The following is a 15,298-nucleotide window of genomic DNA, read 5'->3' on the forward strand; positions in this document are numbered from 1 at the left end:
GGAGCAACTAAGCCCGCGAGCCACAACTACTGAAGCCCGTGCGCCTAGAGCCTGTGCTCCTCAACAAGAGAAGCCACTGCAATGAGAAGCCGGCACATCGCAGTGAAGAGTAGCCCCTGCTCACCACAACTAGAGAAAGCCTGTGCACAGTAACAAAGACCCAACACAGCCAAAAATAAATAAATTTTTTAAAAAAGTAATTCGTGTATAGATGTAGACCATTTGGAAGATAAAAACCTGATTTTTTACCACCTAGAAATATTACTGTTTGTGTATTTTCCCTTTACTATTGCTTCTCTGTATCTTTAATATGTAGGCAGTATATAGGGTAGTAGTTAAGAATGGGGATTCTAGATTAAACCTCCTGAGTTCAGATTTCTGTTCTACCACTTATTGGCAGTGTGATTTTAGCAAATCACTTAATTTCTCTGAATCTTGAGTTTCACATCTTTAATGTGGGGATAGTAAAAGTAAACATTATTGTTTGCTTTGTGCCAGGTACTTTGCTAAGTATATTATATGTAAAATCTTAATTTTCATAACGTCTCTACTTAGGAGCTACTTAGTGCCTTTAAGAGGATAAATTAAATAATGGATGTAATATACTTAGTATAGTGCTTAAGGCACAATAATGTGCTTAAGGCACATTACTTATTTTTTTTTCAAAATTGCATTTATACAATATAGTCAACCTGTTATTAAAGCTTTTATTGTGGCAACATCCCCATGCCATTAATATTCTTGGAAAATGAAAATTTTTAAATGGCTTTAAAGAAGTTCATCAAATGGATTCATTTAGTCACCTCTCTAGTGATAGACCTTTAGATCATTAAATGGTGTTATGAACATATTTGTTATGATTATTTCTTTAATTCCCAGAGGTAGAATTGAGTCAAAGGGCAGGAATATTTTTAAGGTTCTTTTTTTTTGTGTGTGTGCTATGTTGGGTCTTCGTTGCAGGTTCTTGATACTTTGTCCTGCATTGCTTTCCAGAAATGTGAATCAGTATACATTCTTATTTCTCATACATTCTTTTTTAAAATATTTATTTGGCTGTGCCGGGTCTTAGTTGCGGCACGCGGGATCTTCATTGCAGCATGCAGGCTCTTTAGTTGTGGCATGCGGGATCTGGTTCTCTAACAAGGGATCATACCTGGGCCCCCTGCATCGGGAACGCAGAGTCTTAACCACTGGAGCACCAGGGAAGTCCCTATTATTATTATTGTCTGAGTAATTTTACTTCTTGTCTTTGTTTCCTCAGCTACAAGTATAGGCTTTACTTCCATGGTTTCTTGCAGTTCCAAATTCTATTTCTGTAACCCTGGAGTAGGGTTAAGTTTTAAATTATTGTAGGTTGATTACTTTTTGTATCTTTGATGCCATTTTAGCAGTCTTTGACATCTAATTAATTTCAGTGGTTTATCAGATTAATTATATGGAAAAGTAAAAAATGTTTATTTAGTTCATATTAAAATGAAAAGAGACTGACCAACAAACTCCAAGTGTTGGTGAGGATGTTAACAACATATATTGCTGGTGGGAAAGCAAAATGTTGTGGCCAGTTCGTACTTAGAAAGTTAAATGTATGTTTACCAGCAATCCCTATCCTAGGAATTTACCTAAGATAAATGCAAACACATGTGCTAACAATGACACATACAAATAATGTTCATAACAGCTTTATTCATATTAGCCAGAAAATGGAAAAACTCAAGTGAACATCAACTGAAGAATGGATAAACAAATTGTATTATATCCATACACTTGAATGCTACTCAGCAATAACGTCGATGAATCTGAAAGGCATTATACTCAATGAAAAAAGCCAGCCACCAAAGGCCATATGATTCCATTTATAAGAAGTTCTAGAAAAGACAAAACTATAGTGACAAAAATTGGACCAAGGGTATTGGGAACTTTTTGGGGGTGATGGAAATATTCTTGATTGTGGTGGTGATATCAAGACCGTATATACATATATCAGAACTGTACCTTTAAAATGGGTGGATCTTACTGAATGTAAATTACACCTCAGTGAACCCTATTAGAAGGTATTTAGAACAGTTATTTGGGTTCAGTAGCAAATTAATATTTATTGATATATACCAGAGAACTATATAATTGGTATCTTATGATTAAGGAATTTGCAATATTATTAGAAAGAAAATATAGTTTACAGAGTGCTTATATCTCTTAGAAAATAATACTGAACCTCAGATACAAGTATGGTCAGTTCTGCTATAACACAACATGTGTGTTCCTAAAAAAATCACCATGTTATGCTTAATTATGTAGTGAAAACTACAGGGCTTATGGGAAAAATGGGGTTAGGAGCCCAACACTCAAAAACTTCAGTGTCACATAAAAAAAGATAGGAACCTAATAAAAACAGCATAGTTTTACACATGTTAAATGATTAATAAATATATAAATATTACAATAAATACAGAACTTACTGAAAGAGACCTTAGGTTTGTTGTGGAAGTTGATTTAGTGGGAGTTATTGTGAAGTGACAAAAGACAGGTTATCTAAAATCAGATAGAAAACTTTAACACCAGATGTGGTTGGGCATGCATAACACATGCAGTGAACTAAGGTAGCTAATATATGTTTAAGGTGTGTGTGTGTGTTTTGTTTATTCTTATATGGCTTGGTGTTTTAAAATGTAGGTTTTACTATTTTTCAGGTATGATGAGACCAACAGTTCAGAAGATGACTGTCATTGAAAAGATAGTTTGTTTCAGTTCCCAAGAGGAGGTGGGACACCAAGCCATCTAAGGCCACACAGGGAAGCACCAGGTTGGTCAGGAGGCAGAGGGAGCAGGAGGAAAATATGGCAAGAACCTTTATTGTGGTTTCTGTGGGAGGAAATGGGCGAGGCAGGTTAAGCAGTTTTAGGATTGGCTACTTTTAATAATTCAGTGGTCTCTGAGCTATAGGGGCTGTCCTAAGGAAGGGTCTGGTACCTGGCCCTGGAGTGATTAGGGCAGGGGAATACTGGCCTGGAGTGTAAGTGCTAGGTAAAAGAGGTAGTTGGAAATATGGATTTTGGATTGATTGGTTTACATATGAAAGATATGATCTCAGGTTAGTTGTTTGCTGTCTCTAAGAATTGACTGGCCCTGAGAGGACCAGAACATTGAAAATACAGAAAATAAGAAAACACAATTAATAGACTTGGTTCAGCTGGGTGCAGTTTGCTGCACTCATCTAGTGTTTCTCAGGGATGAAATTGCACATAAGTAAATGAATAATTCACATTGTACTACAATTGTTTTAAAAATAAATGTTATAGCAGAACTGACTGTACAAAGTAGGATACAGTATTTGAGTCACCATTCCCTCCTTTGCAAAATTAATTATGCAAATTCTATTATATAGATTTTACATTAGTGTAATTCCTTGGGACATGACTGTATTTGTAAGCAAAACAATTTAATGGTAGATTTGATCTTGGGAAAGTAATCACAGATTTAAATTTTAACTTAGAGAAAAATTTTGTCTTAGAGTACGTGCTCAGTGTAATTCAAGCAATTAAGCTGGGTAATATGTGGGGGTGAGAGACAAGATGGTGGAGTAGAAGGACCTTGAGCTCACCTCCTCTCCCAAGCACACCAAAATTACAACTAACTGCTGAACAAACCATCAATAAAAAAGACCGGAACCTACCAAAAAGGTATTCTATATCCAAAGACATTAAGAAGAAACCACAATGAGACAGCTGGTAGGAGGGGTGCACTTGTGATATAATCAAATCCCATACCACCTGATTGGGCGACCCACAAACTGGAGAATAATTGTATTTCAGAATTTCTCCCATAGGAGTGAGAGCTCTAAGCCTCACGTCAGGCTCCCAAGCCTAGGCGTCCGGCATTGGGAGGAGGAGCCCCCAGAGCATTTGGCTTTGAAGGCCATTAGGGCTTGATTACAGGAGCTCAATAGGACTGGAGGAAACACAGACTCCACTCTTGGAGGGTGCACACAAGGTCTCGTGCACACCAGGACCCAGGGCAAAAGTAGTGATTTCCTAGGAGCCAGACCTACCAGCTGGTCTTGGAGGGTCTCCTGGGGAGGCAGGGGGTGGCTGAGGCTCACCCTGGGGCATGGACGCTGGTGGCAGAGATATCAGGTAATGTTCTTCTGTGAACTCTTGCTTGAGGCAGACATCTTGCTTGGGTCATTAGCAGCAAGACCTGGCCCCACCCAGCAGCTTGTAGGGTCCAGTGCTGGGATGCCTCAGGCCAAACAACCAACAGGGTGGGAACACAACCCCACCCTTTAGCAGACAGGCTGCCTGAAGACTTCCTGAGCCCACAGCCACCTCTAGACACAGGCCTTGACATGGCCCTGCCCACCAGAGGGCCTAGACCCAGCTCCACCCACCAATAGGCAGACACTGGCCCCTCCCACCAAGAAGTCTGCACAAGCCTCTAGACCAGCCTCACCCAGTAGGGGGCAGACACCAGAAGCAAGATGGGTAATATGTAGGAAGCAGATAGATTTGAAGTTATTTTGAAATCTACATGGAAATAACTGTTATATGCTTAATAAAATTATTTTTATTTTTTAAAAAATGAATTATCTGCTTTTATAATTGGAATGAGTTTAAAAATATCTACCCTTACCTAAACTTGCATAGAGTCTTAGAAATAAATGAAATGATAGGGTATTTAAATAGTCATTCAACAAACTGTTCTTTTTTTGATTGGCTGTGTAAAACTGTTAGGCTCTATGTATGCAGGAGCTCTAGAACCTTATGATACCGCCTGGGAATATAAGGCATGTAAACAACGAGATTAAAAATATGTATTAAAATAGAGATACAAAATGAAAATTTATATAGTAAAGAGAAAGGAATCACTAATTTCAAATTGAAGTTCTGAAGCTGTATTGGAAATAGTAGGATAGGTTGGTTAAGAATGTAGACAGTATTTCAGGTGTCATGGAGGCTTTTCCTGGACATTGCTATGATTAAGGGATAGATACACTAAGAGAAAAGACTGGAAAGGAAGGATTTGGCCAGATTGTGGAGTTCTTGAATGCCTTATATACCATTTGAACTTTATTCTTTAAGTGTTATGTTATTATTTGAATTTAATAAAAAGGTGAGCAATAATTTTGTGACTTTCTTAAGAATTTCCTGGGAATACCCTGGTGGTCCAGTGGTTAGGAATCTGCACTTCCACTGCAAGGGGACATGGGTTTGATCCCTGGTCAAGCAGCTAAGATCTCACATGCCGCCCAGCATGGCCAAAAAAAAGAATTTCCTGCCTTAGTTTGTGCTTATATATATTAATGAAAAAATTAGAGAAACAGTAAGAAAGATGAATTGGAGAGAATAAAACTACAAACAGTCCAGATAGGAGGTATTGCATTAGTCTAGGTGAGATATGATTAAGGCCTGAACTAGGCTACCCACAGTGAATAGAGGAGATGCAAGTCTGTTGGGTTTACCAATGTATTAGCTTGATGTTAGAGGAGAAAAAGAGGAAGGGAAAAAATTTAAAAGGTCACATCTAGTTTTTTGGGTTTTTTTTTAAACATCTTTATTGGAGTGTAATTGCTTTACAGTGGTGCGCCAGTTTCTGCCTTACAACAAAGTGAATCAGCTGTACACATACACACATCCCCATATCTCCTCCTTCCTGTGTCTCCCTCCCACCCTCCCCATCCCACCCCTCTAGGTGGTCACAAAGCACCAAGCCGATCTCCCTGTGCCATGCGGCTGCCTCCCAGCAGCCATCCATTCTACATCTGGCAGTATACACAAGTCCATGCCACTCCCTCACTTTGTCCTAGCCCACCTCTCCCCCTCCCTGTGTCCTCAAGTCCACTCTCCACATCTGCGTCTCTATTCCTGTCCTGCCCCTAGGTTCTTCATAACCATTTTTTTTCTTTTTTTTTTTTTTTTTAGATTTCATATATATGTCAGCATACGATATCTGTCCTTCTCCCTCTGACCCACTTCACTCCGTATGACAGAGTCTAGGTCCATCCACCTCACTACAAACAACTCAGTTTCGTTTCTTTTTAGGTCACATCTAGTTTTCTGACCTCGGAGGCACAAGGAATAGCCATGCCATTATCCTGGGTGGGAAATGCAAGATGGATTTGCTGAGTGGAATTGTGGGGTCATATGGTAATTCTGTGTTTGACTTTTTGAACTGCCAAACTTTTCCACAGTGGCTGTACCATTTAGCATTCCTACCAGCAATGTGTGAAGGTTCCAATTTCTTAACATCCTCCATAACACCTGTTATTTTCTGCCTCTTTGATTATAGCCATTCTAGTGGGTGTGGCATGGTATTTCATTGTAGTTTTGATTTGTAATTAATAATGATGTTGAGAATTTTTTCATGTGCTTATTGACCATTTGTGTATCTTCTTTGGAGAAATGTCTGTTCAAATCCTTTGCCCATTTTTAATTGAGTTATTTAATTGGATTAACCCAGTTAACAGTTCTTTTTAAAAATATTTATTTATTTGGTTGCACCGGGTCTTGGTTGTGGCATGTGGGTTCCTTAGTTGAGACACACAGCCTCTTTAGTTGTGGCATGCAAACTCTTAGTTGCGGAATGCATGTGGGATCTAGTTCCCTGACCAGGGATTGAACCTGCGCCCCCTGCATTGGGAGTGTGGAATCTTAACCACTGCGCCACCAGCGAAGTCCCGAGAGTTCTTTATATGTTCTGGATACTAGACCTTTATCAAATATATTGCTTGCAAATATTTTCCCCCATTCTGTGGGTTGTCTTTTTACCTTCTTGATAGGTGTCCATTGATGCACAAAAGTTTTTAAATTTTGATGAAGTCCATTTTATCTATTTTTTCTTTGCGTGTGCATTTGGAATCATATCTGAAAAACTGTTGCCTAATCCAGGGTCTTGCAGGTTGTCACCCATGTTTCCTTCAAAGGGTTTTATCGTTTTAGCTTTTGCATTTTTGGTCCATTTGGATTTAAATTTTATATATGGTGTGAAGAAGAGGTCCAAATTCATTCTTTTTTGGATGTGGATATCCAATTATCTCACCAACTTTTGTTGAAAAGACTTCTTTTCCCACTGAATGGTCTTGACACCTTTGCTGAAAATCATTTGACCATATATGTATGGGTTTATTGTCCCATACATTTGACTGTAAATATGGACTCTCAGTTCTTTTCTGTTGGTATATATGCCTATCCTTATGCCAGTTCCACACTGTCTTGACTACTGTAGCTTTGTAGTATGCTTTGAAATTGGGCAGGGTGAGTCTTCCAATTTTGTTCTAAATTCTTAAAGATTGTTTTGGTTATTCTGTGTCACTTGCAGTTACACATGAATATTAGAAAGAACTTGTTCATTTCTGCAAAATGACAGCTTGGAAACTGTTAGGGATTACTTTGAATCTATATATTAGTTTAGGTGGTATTACCATTTTATGTGTTCCAATCCATGAACACATGATGTTGTTCCATTTATTTAGGTCTTTAATTTCTTTCAACAATGTTTTGTCATTTTCTAAGTCTTGCACTTTGGTTAAATTTATTCCTAAGTACTTTTAAAATATATTATTATTAATATTTGTTTTATTTTAGTGACATTGTAAATGGAATTGTTAGTTTCATTTTCGGAATATTCATTGCTAGTGTATAGAAGTACAACTGATATTTGTGTATTGATATATCCTGAAACTTTGCTGAACTCATTTGTTCTAATAGTTTTTTGTGGATTCTTTAGGATTTTCTATGTATAAGATTATGTCATTTGTGAAAAGAGATAATTTTACTTCTTTTCCAGTCTAGATGCCATTTATTTCTTTTTCTTGTCAAGCCCTGACTTGAACTTCCTGTACAATGTTGAATAGAAGTATTGAGAGCCACATCCTTGTCTTGTTCCTGATTTTAGGGGGCAAGTTTTCAGTCTTTCACCATTAACTATCATGATACCTGTGGGTTGAGGAAATTCCATTCTTTTCCTAGTTTGTTGAGTGTTTTTATCATGAAAGGGTGTTGGATTTTGTCAAATGCTTTTTCTGCTTCTGTTGAGATGATTGTTTTTTCTTTCATCTTATTAATATGGTATGGTACACTGATTTATTTTCATATACTACCCTGACATTCCTAGAATAAATCTCATTTGCTCGTGGTATATCTTGTTGAAAATTTTTGTATCTGTACTTATAAGGGATATTGGTCTGTAATTTTCTTTTACTGTGATATTTTTAAAAAATATTTATTTATATATTTGGCTCTGCCAGGTCTTAGTTGCGAGTGGGATCTTTAGTTGCAACATGTGGAATCTTCAGTTGAGGCATGTGGGATCTAGTTCCCTGACCAGGGATCAAACCTGGGCCCCCTGCATTGGGAGCACAGAGTCTTAGCTACTGGACCACCAGGGAAGTCCCTCCCTAATCTTAATTATAAAGATTTTAAGTACTTGTTACATCTAAGATGTGAAAGGTGCACAAAAGTTTCACATGGTTAGTCTAATTGGAGTAACTAATAAGGTTGTGTAAGTAAGGACCTTTTTTTTTAATACATTTTAAAAATTTGTTTTATTTATTTTTGGCTGCATCGAGTCTTAGTTGCCGCACGTGGGGTTTTTTTGTTTGTTTGTTTGTTTTGAGGCACTTGGGCTATTTCATTGTGGTGCGCCGGCTCCTCTCTAGTTGTGGCATGTAGGTTTTTTCCTCTTCTCTAGTTGTTTTTTCTCTTCTCTGTCGCAGGCTCCAGGGCGTGTGGGCTCTGTAGTTGTGGCGTGTGAGCTCCAGAGCACGTGGGCTCTGTAGTTTGCGGCATGCAGGCTCTCGTTGAGGTGCGCAAGCTCAGTAGTTGTGGCTCTCAGGCTTAGTTGCCCCGTGGCATGTGGAATCTTAGTTCCCTGACCAGGGATTGAACCTGCGTCCCCTGCATTGCAAGGCGGATTCTTTACCACTGGATCACCGGGGAAGTCCCTGTAAGGCCTTTCTTGAAAAGAGTATTACCTGTATCTCTCTTCAAAATTAAAAGAATAATAATACATGCATTTGGGGAATAAAAACTTGAAAGGTAGAAAGGATTCATAGGGAAAAAAAAGTCTCCTAAACACCCCTATTTCTGATGAATCCCTCCATAGATTACCTGTGTGTATACAGACATATTTTTTATTTTTATATAAATGGTTACATATTACTTATACACCTATATCTTGTTTTATAAAAAAATTGAATCTTCATATCTTTATCAATGCTCAAAATTAAACAATATTCATAATACTGCCCTATGCATTCTCTCCTACCCAACAACCCAGTGACTTCTTTAATAATATTATTTTTGCTTTTCACCTTTCTCTTCATTTCAGTTTGAAGTAGTAAACAGTGGTTCAGGTAATTGATTCTGTATTTCCCACCACTAATTTGCCCTGTGATTTTGAGAAAAGGCATGTGACCTTTTGAAACCAAATACTCCTTTTTGAAACCAAATACTCTCTTAATTTCTTCCAACCTTAAACTTTTGTAATTATAATGTATAATATTTACAAGTAGGTTGAAGCACCAGGCATCAAATCAGTTCTCTGTCAGTTAAGGTTGATGTGAATTCCTGTAATGTCAAATTTATCTTACTGATGACATTTCTCAGTTATTGGTAAAGTGATTTGTGTATATGTGTGTTTCTTTTGAGGGAAGACATAGTAGACAGTGTAATCTGTCTCTGCCGATTCTGTGTAAAGAGACAATTTTCCTTTCTCTAAAGTAATTGAACATTTGACTAAGTTGGCTGGTTTCTAAGCCTGAACCCTCTGAGTAACATGTAGGGAAAAGGGCGTTATGGTATTGAAGCAGTTGCTTAAGACCAACAATGTCCTTTTTGTGAAAATCTGAAGGTTCTTAAAAGATGGAATACTATGACATCATCACCGTTCCTCCAAGGAGCATTCCTCAAGTAATACTGAATATGCTGTGATTATCAGCACCCTTCCCCCATCTTCTTTCTGTGGCTTGACTGATGTTATTGTCAATTATTTGACTGTGGTTTGCAAATGTGGAGCAGTTACTTAATTCTGAAAATCCTTTTGGGTCTGAGATTTTAAAGTATATTGGGTTTTTATTCTAGTTTCATCAGCTTTCTTGGCGATCTATGTTTTAGGATTGAATAAAATGGTATCACCTACAAAAATTATGTATCTTTTACATTCAGCCCTCAGTAGCTTAATAAATGATATGCTTCTCTGATCTGTTTTTGTGGAACCAGAAACAAATTAGATCTCATTTGCTGTTTATAGGATTGTTAATGTCTTTTACTCTTCTCTTTTAGTAGGAAGGATATGGTGAATTACAATAATATTTTCCCCGAAGGACAGATTAGGTATCTTTAAAATGTAACCTAATAGCCTATTTTTTGTTTTTTCTTTGAAGAAGATTGTATATGCAGTCTCATAGTACCTTTAAGAACTTTTTACGAATATTTATATCTTTTAAGCCTGATCTGTAGTTTATCAAGCTGTATTAGTCCTGTACTTTGGGTATTCATGTACCTAATATTCATTTTCAGCAGAAATTATGGAGTTTATGATTAGGGTTGCTGTGAAAGTTCCTCTGTGCTGTTTTCTTTTCCTAGTTTTTCATGACAGCTTATAAAAATGGACAAGATTCAAATCAAGTACCTTTGTCAGTTTTACATTGATGACTCTATTGTAGCAATGTTCTGCATGGGTACAGGGCAACCAGGATGATGCTGATTTTTATAATAAAGTACTTTACTTTTGGAAATTTGAGGATGTATAGAAAAGAAGCAGGTATGCAGTGGATACTATTAACTCTAGCTTAACAGTGTAATGATATATTTCAGGGATTTCTAACTTTATTGGCATTCTCACTTTTTATACATTTTATGTTCATCTCTTCTGTCTTCTAACAATCCAAAGAATATGCACAAATGTTGTTGGATTTTTTTAATCTTTTTTCCCGGTTGTAGAAATCAAACATATGATTATTGTTGAAAATTTGGAATGTAAGAAAGCTATATAGACTTGTGAATGTTTTTCAAAATACCAGCCATAATTAACTAAAAATAATCCATATGATTTTGTTGTATTGCCCTCTTTGCAAAAACTACAGTTGAGTCTCAAACAACATGGACTTGAACTGCACGGGTCCACTTCTGTGCAGATATTTTTCAGTAAATACATGTATGTACTGTCAATGTATTTTCTCTTCCTCATGATTTTCTTAATAACATTTCCTTTTCTCTAGCTTACTTCATTGTAAGAATATAGTGTATAATGTATATAACATACAAAGTATGTGTTAATTGACTTTATGTTATCAGTAAGGCTTCTGTTCAACAGTAGGCTATCAGTAGCTAAGTTTTGGGGGAGTAAAATCAAACATAGATATAGAAAATTCACAAAATAAATGAATTTGTTTAATGAACTATTGTAAATGAAATCCCGTATCTAAGGCAAGAAATAGAACTTTGCCAGCCAGTCCAGAATTTCCTCCATGTGTCTCTTCCCAATCACAACTCCCCCTTTCCCGTAAAGTAACCACTATCATGACTTTTTTTTTTTTTTTTTTTTTGCGGTACGCGGGCCTCTCACTGTTGTGGCCTCTCCCATTGTGGAGCACATGCTCTGGACGTGCAGGCTCAGCGGACGCGCATGGCTCACGGGCCTAGCCGCTCCACGGCATGTGGGATCTTCCCGGACCGGGGCACGAACCCGTGTCCCCTGCATCGGCAGGCGGATTCTCAACCACTGCGCCACCAGGGAAGTCCTATCATGACTTTTATAGTGATAACATCTGGGAGTTTCTTTATAGTTTTATCATTCAAGTATGCATCTCTGTACTCCATTATTGAGTTTTGAGAGTTCTTTATATATTTATATATTTTATCTATTTTGAGATATGTGACTTGAAGTAATGTTTCCCAGTCTTTGGCTTGACTTCATTCTTTTCTTTTAAAAGTGTCCTTTGCAAGAGTAAAAGTTTTTGATTTTGATGAAGTCCAAATGATCAGTTTTGACTTTTATGGATTATACTTCTGGTGTCAAATCTAAGAACTCTTTAACTAACCTAAGGTTACAAAGATTTTCTCCTGTGATTTCTTCTCAACGTTTTGTAGCATTAACTTTTTAACATTGAGATAAATGAACCATGTTTGGACTTAATTTTTCTGTAAGGTATGAGGTATGAGTCAGAGTTCATTTTTATACATATGGATGTCCAGTTGCTATGACACCATTTTTCAAAAAAGATTATCTTTTTTCTGTGTTGTACCTTTGTCAAAAATCAATTGACCAGGGACTTTCTGGGTGGCGCAGTGGTTAAGCATCTGCCTGCCAGTGCAGGGGACACGGGTTTGATCCCTGGTCTGGGAAGATCCCACATGCCACGAAGCAACTAAGCCCGTGCGCCACAACTATTGAGCCTGCGTGCTAGAGCCCGAGAGCCATAACTACTGAGCCCACACGCCGCAACTACTGAAGTCCGCACACCTAGAGCACATGCTCAGCAACAAGAGAAGCCACCACAACGAGAAGCCTGTGCACCGCAACGAAGAGTAGCCCCCGCTCGCCACAACTAGAGAGAAGCCCACATGCAGCAACAAAGACCCAACCCAGCCAAAAATAAATAAATAAATAAAAATAAATAAATAAATTTAAAAAAAATTGTCTTGACTAATTTGGATACTTTGCCTTTTTATGAACATTTTACAATCAGTTTTTTGATATGTACAAAAACATTCTGTTGGATTTTGATTGAGATTGCTTTGAATCTATGAATTGTCAAATTTTTAAATCAGTTTGGGAAGGATTGACCTTATAACAATATTGAATCATTCAGTTCATGAACATGGTACATCTGTTTAGTCAACTTTGATTTATTTCATCAGGGTTTTATCGTTCTTACTATATAAATTCTACTCCAATATTTTATTTTTTTTATTATTTATTTTTTTTGTGTGGTACTTGGGCCTCTCACTGCTGTGGCCTCTCCCGTTACGGAGCACAGGCTCCAGACGCGCAGGCTCAGTGGCCATGGCTCACGGGCCCAGCCGCTCCGCGGCATGTGGGATCCTCCCAGACCAGTGCACAAACCCATGTCCCCTGCATCGGCAGGAGGACTCTCCACCACTGCGCCACCAGGGAAGCCCCTACTCAAATATTTTAGACTTATATCTGAATATTCCATTTTCTTCCCTTGCTGTTTTGTATGTTCCTTGGGGGTTTTTTGTGTACACAGTAATGTCTGCAGCTAGAGGTGTTTTTTTTCTTCCTTTCTGTTATTTATTCCTTTTCTTTCTTTTTCTTTACTTATAAAACTTCTAGTGTGATGTTGGATAGGAGTGATTATAGTGGAGATTCTTACCTTGCTTTCCCTATATCTTTAGGGGAAAGCTTTCCGTCTTGAATCATTAAGTATGGTGTTAGTTGTAGTTCTTTGTAGATAGCATTAACCAGGTTAATGCCGTTCCCTTCTATTCCTAGTTTTTTGAGAGTATTTGCCATGAATGGATGTTGAATTTGTGAAATCCTTTTTCTGCCTCTGTTGATATGATCCTGTGTTTTTTCTTCTTTAGTCTGTTTAGAATGGGAGAATTATGTTAATTTTTGACTGCTGAATCAGCCTTGCATTTCTGGGATAAATGCTACTTAGTTGTGATGTAGTATCATTTTTATATATTTCTGGATTTGATTTGCTAATTTAAAAACATTTTTTATTGAAGTATAGTTGAATTACAATGTTGTGTTAATTACTGCTGTACAGCAAAGTGACTCAGTTATACATATATATACATTCTTTTTCATATTCTTTTCCATTATGGTTTATCACAGGATATTGAATATAGTTCCCTGTGCTATACAGTAGGACCTTGTTGTTTATCCATTCTATATGTATCAGTTTGCATATGCTAATCCCAAACTCCCAATGCAACCCTCTCCCACCCCCCTCCCCCTTGGCAACCACCAGTCTATTCTCTATGTCCCTGATTCTGTTTCTTTTTCATAGATAGGTTCATTTGTGTCATCTTTTATTTTTTAGTTATTATTATTTTTTAAATTTATTTATTTGGCTGCATGCAGAATCTTCGTTGCGGCATCCGGGGTCTGTTTCCCTGACCAGGGATCAAACCCGGACCCCCTGTATTGGAAGGGCAGAGTCTTAACCACTGGACCACCAGGGAAGTCCCTGTGTCATTTTTTAGATTCCACATATAAATGATACCATATGGTATTTGTCTTTCTCTTTCTGACTTACTTCGCTTAGTATGATAATCTCGAGTTGCATCCATGTTGCTGTGATTTGCTAATATTTTGTTGAGGATTTTAGCTATTATCTTCATGAAGGATATTAGTCAGAAATTTTCCCTTTTTTTTTTCTAATGTTCTTGTCTGGTTTTGATAGGGTAGTTGTGGCCTCATAAGATTAATTGGGAATGTTCTCTCATAATTTGAAGAGGTTATGTAGAATTGGTATTATTCTTTTAATGTTTGATAGAATTTGACAATGAAACTGTCCAGTTTCAATGGACTGGAGTTTTCTATGTGAAAATATTTGAATTTAACTTCTTTATATACATATGTCTATTCTTTCCTATTCTTGATTATTTCTTCTTGATTGAGTTTGGTAGTTTATATCTGTCAAGTACTTTACTTCATCTATATTATCAAATTTATCAGCTTAGAGCTGTTCATTGTACTTCCTTATCCCTTTTAATGTCATAGGGTCTATGGGAATATTCCCCCCTTTGATTTCTGTTTTTGGTAATTTGATTCTGTTCTTGTTTTCGTTGGTTAGTTGGGCAGAGGTTTCAGTGTTATTGATCCCGCTGTCCTGTCCCCCCGACCCACACACCAAAAAACAGCTTTTGGTTTTATTGATTTTTCTCTATTGGCTTTTTGTTTTCTAATTTCATTGATTTCTACTCTCTTCTTTAGTGTCTACTTCCTTACATTTATTTTTGGTTTTATTTGCTTTTCTCTTTCTAGATCCTTAAGGTGGAGGCTTAGATTACTGGTTTGAGATCTGTCTTGTTTTTCCAATACAGAATCAGTGTTTCTATGTAAACACTGCATTAGCTGTATCCTACAAGTTTTATGTTGTATTTTTATTTTCACTCAACTCATTCTTTTCTAATTTTCCTTGAAACTTCTTTATTGAACCATGGTTTACTTGGGAAAAAAACCAAGTCTTTATGTGATAATTCCAACATGAGTCATTTCAAAATAAATTTTTTTTTAAGTTATCTTTCTGTTAGTGATTTTAAGCTTAATTACACTATGGTCAGATTACTTATTTTATATGAATTGAAAATTTTCACGCTGAAGATATGTT

Source organism: Phocoena phocoena, chromosome 19 (assembly GCF_963924675.1).
Source record: "Phocoena phocoena chromosome 19, mPhoPho1.1, whole genome shotgun sequence".
Classification (NCBI taxonomy): Eukaryota; Metazoa; Chordata; class Mammalia; order Artiodactyla; family Phocoenidae; genus Phocoena; species Phocoena phocoena.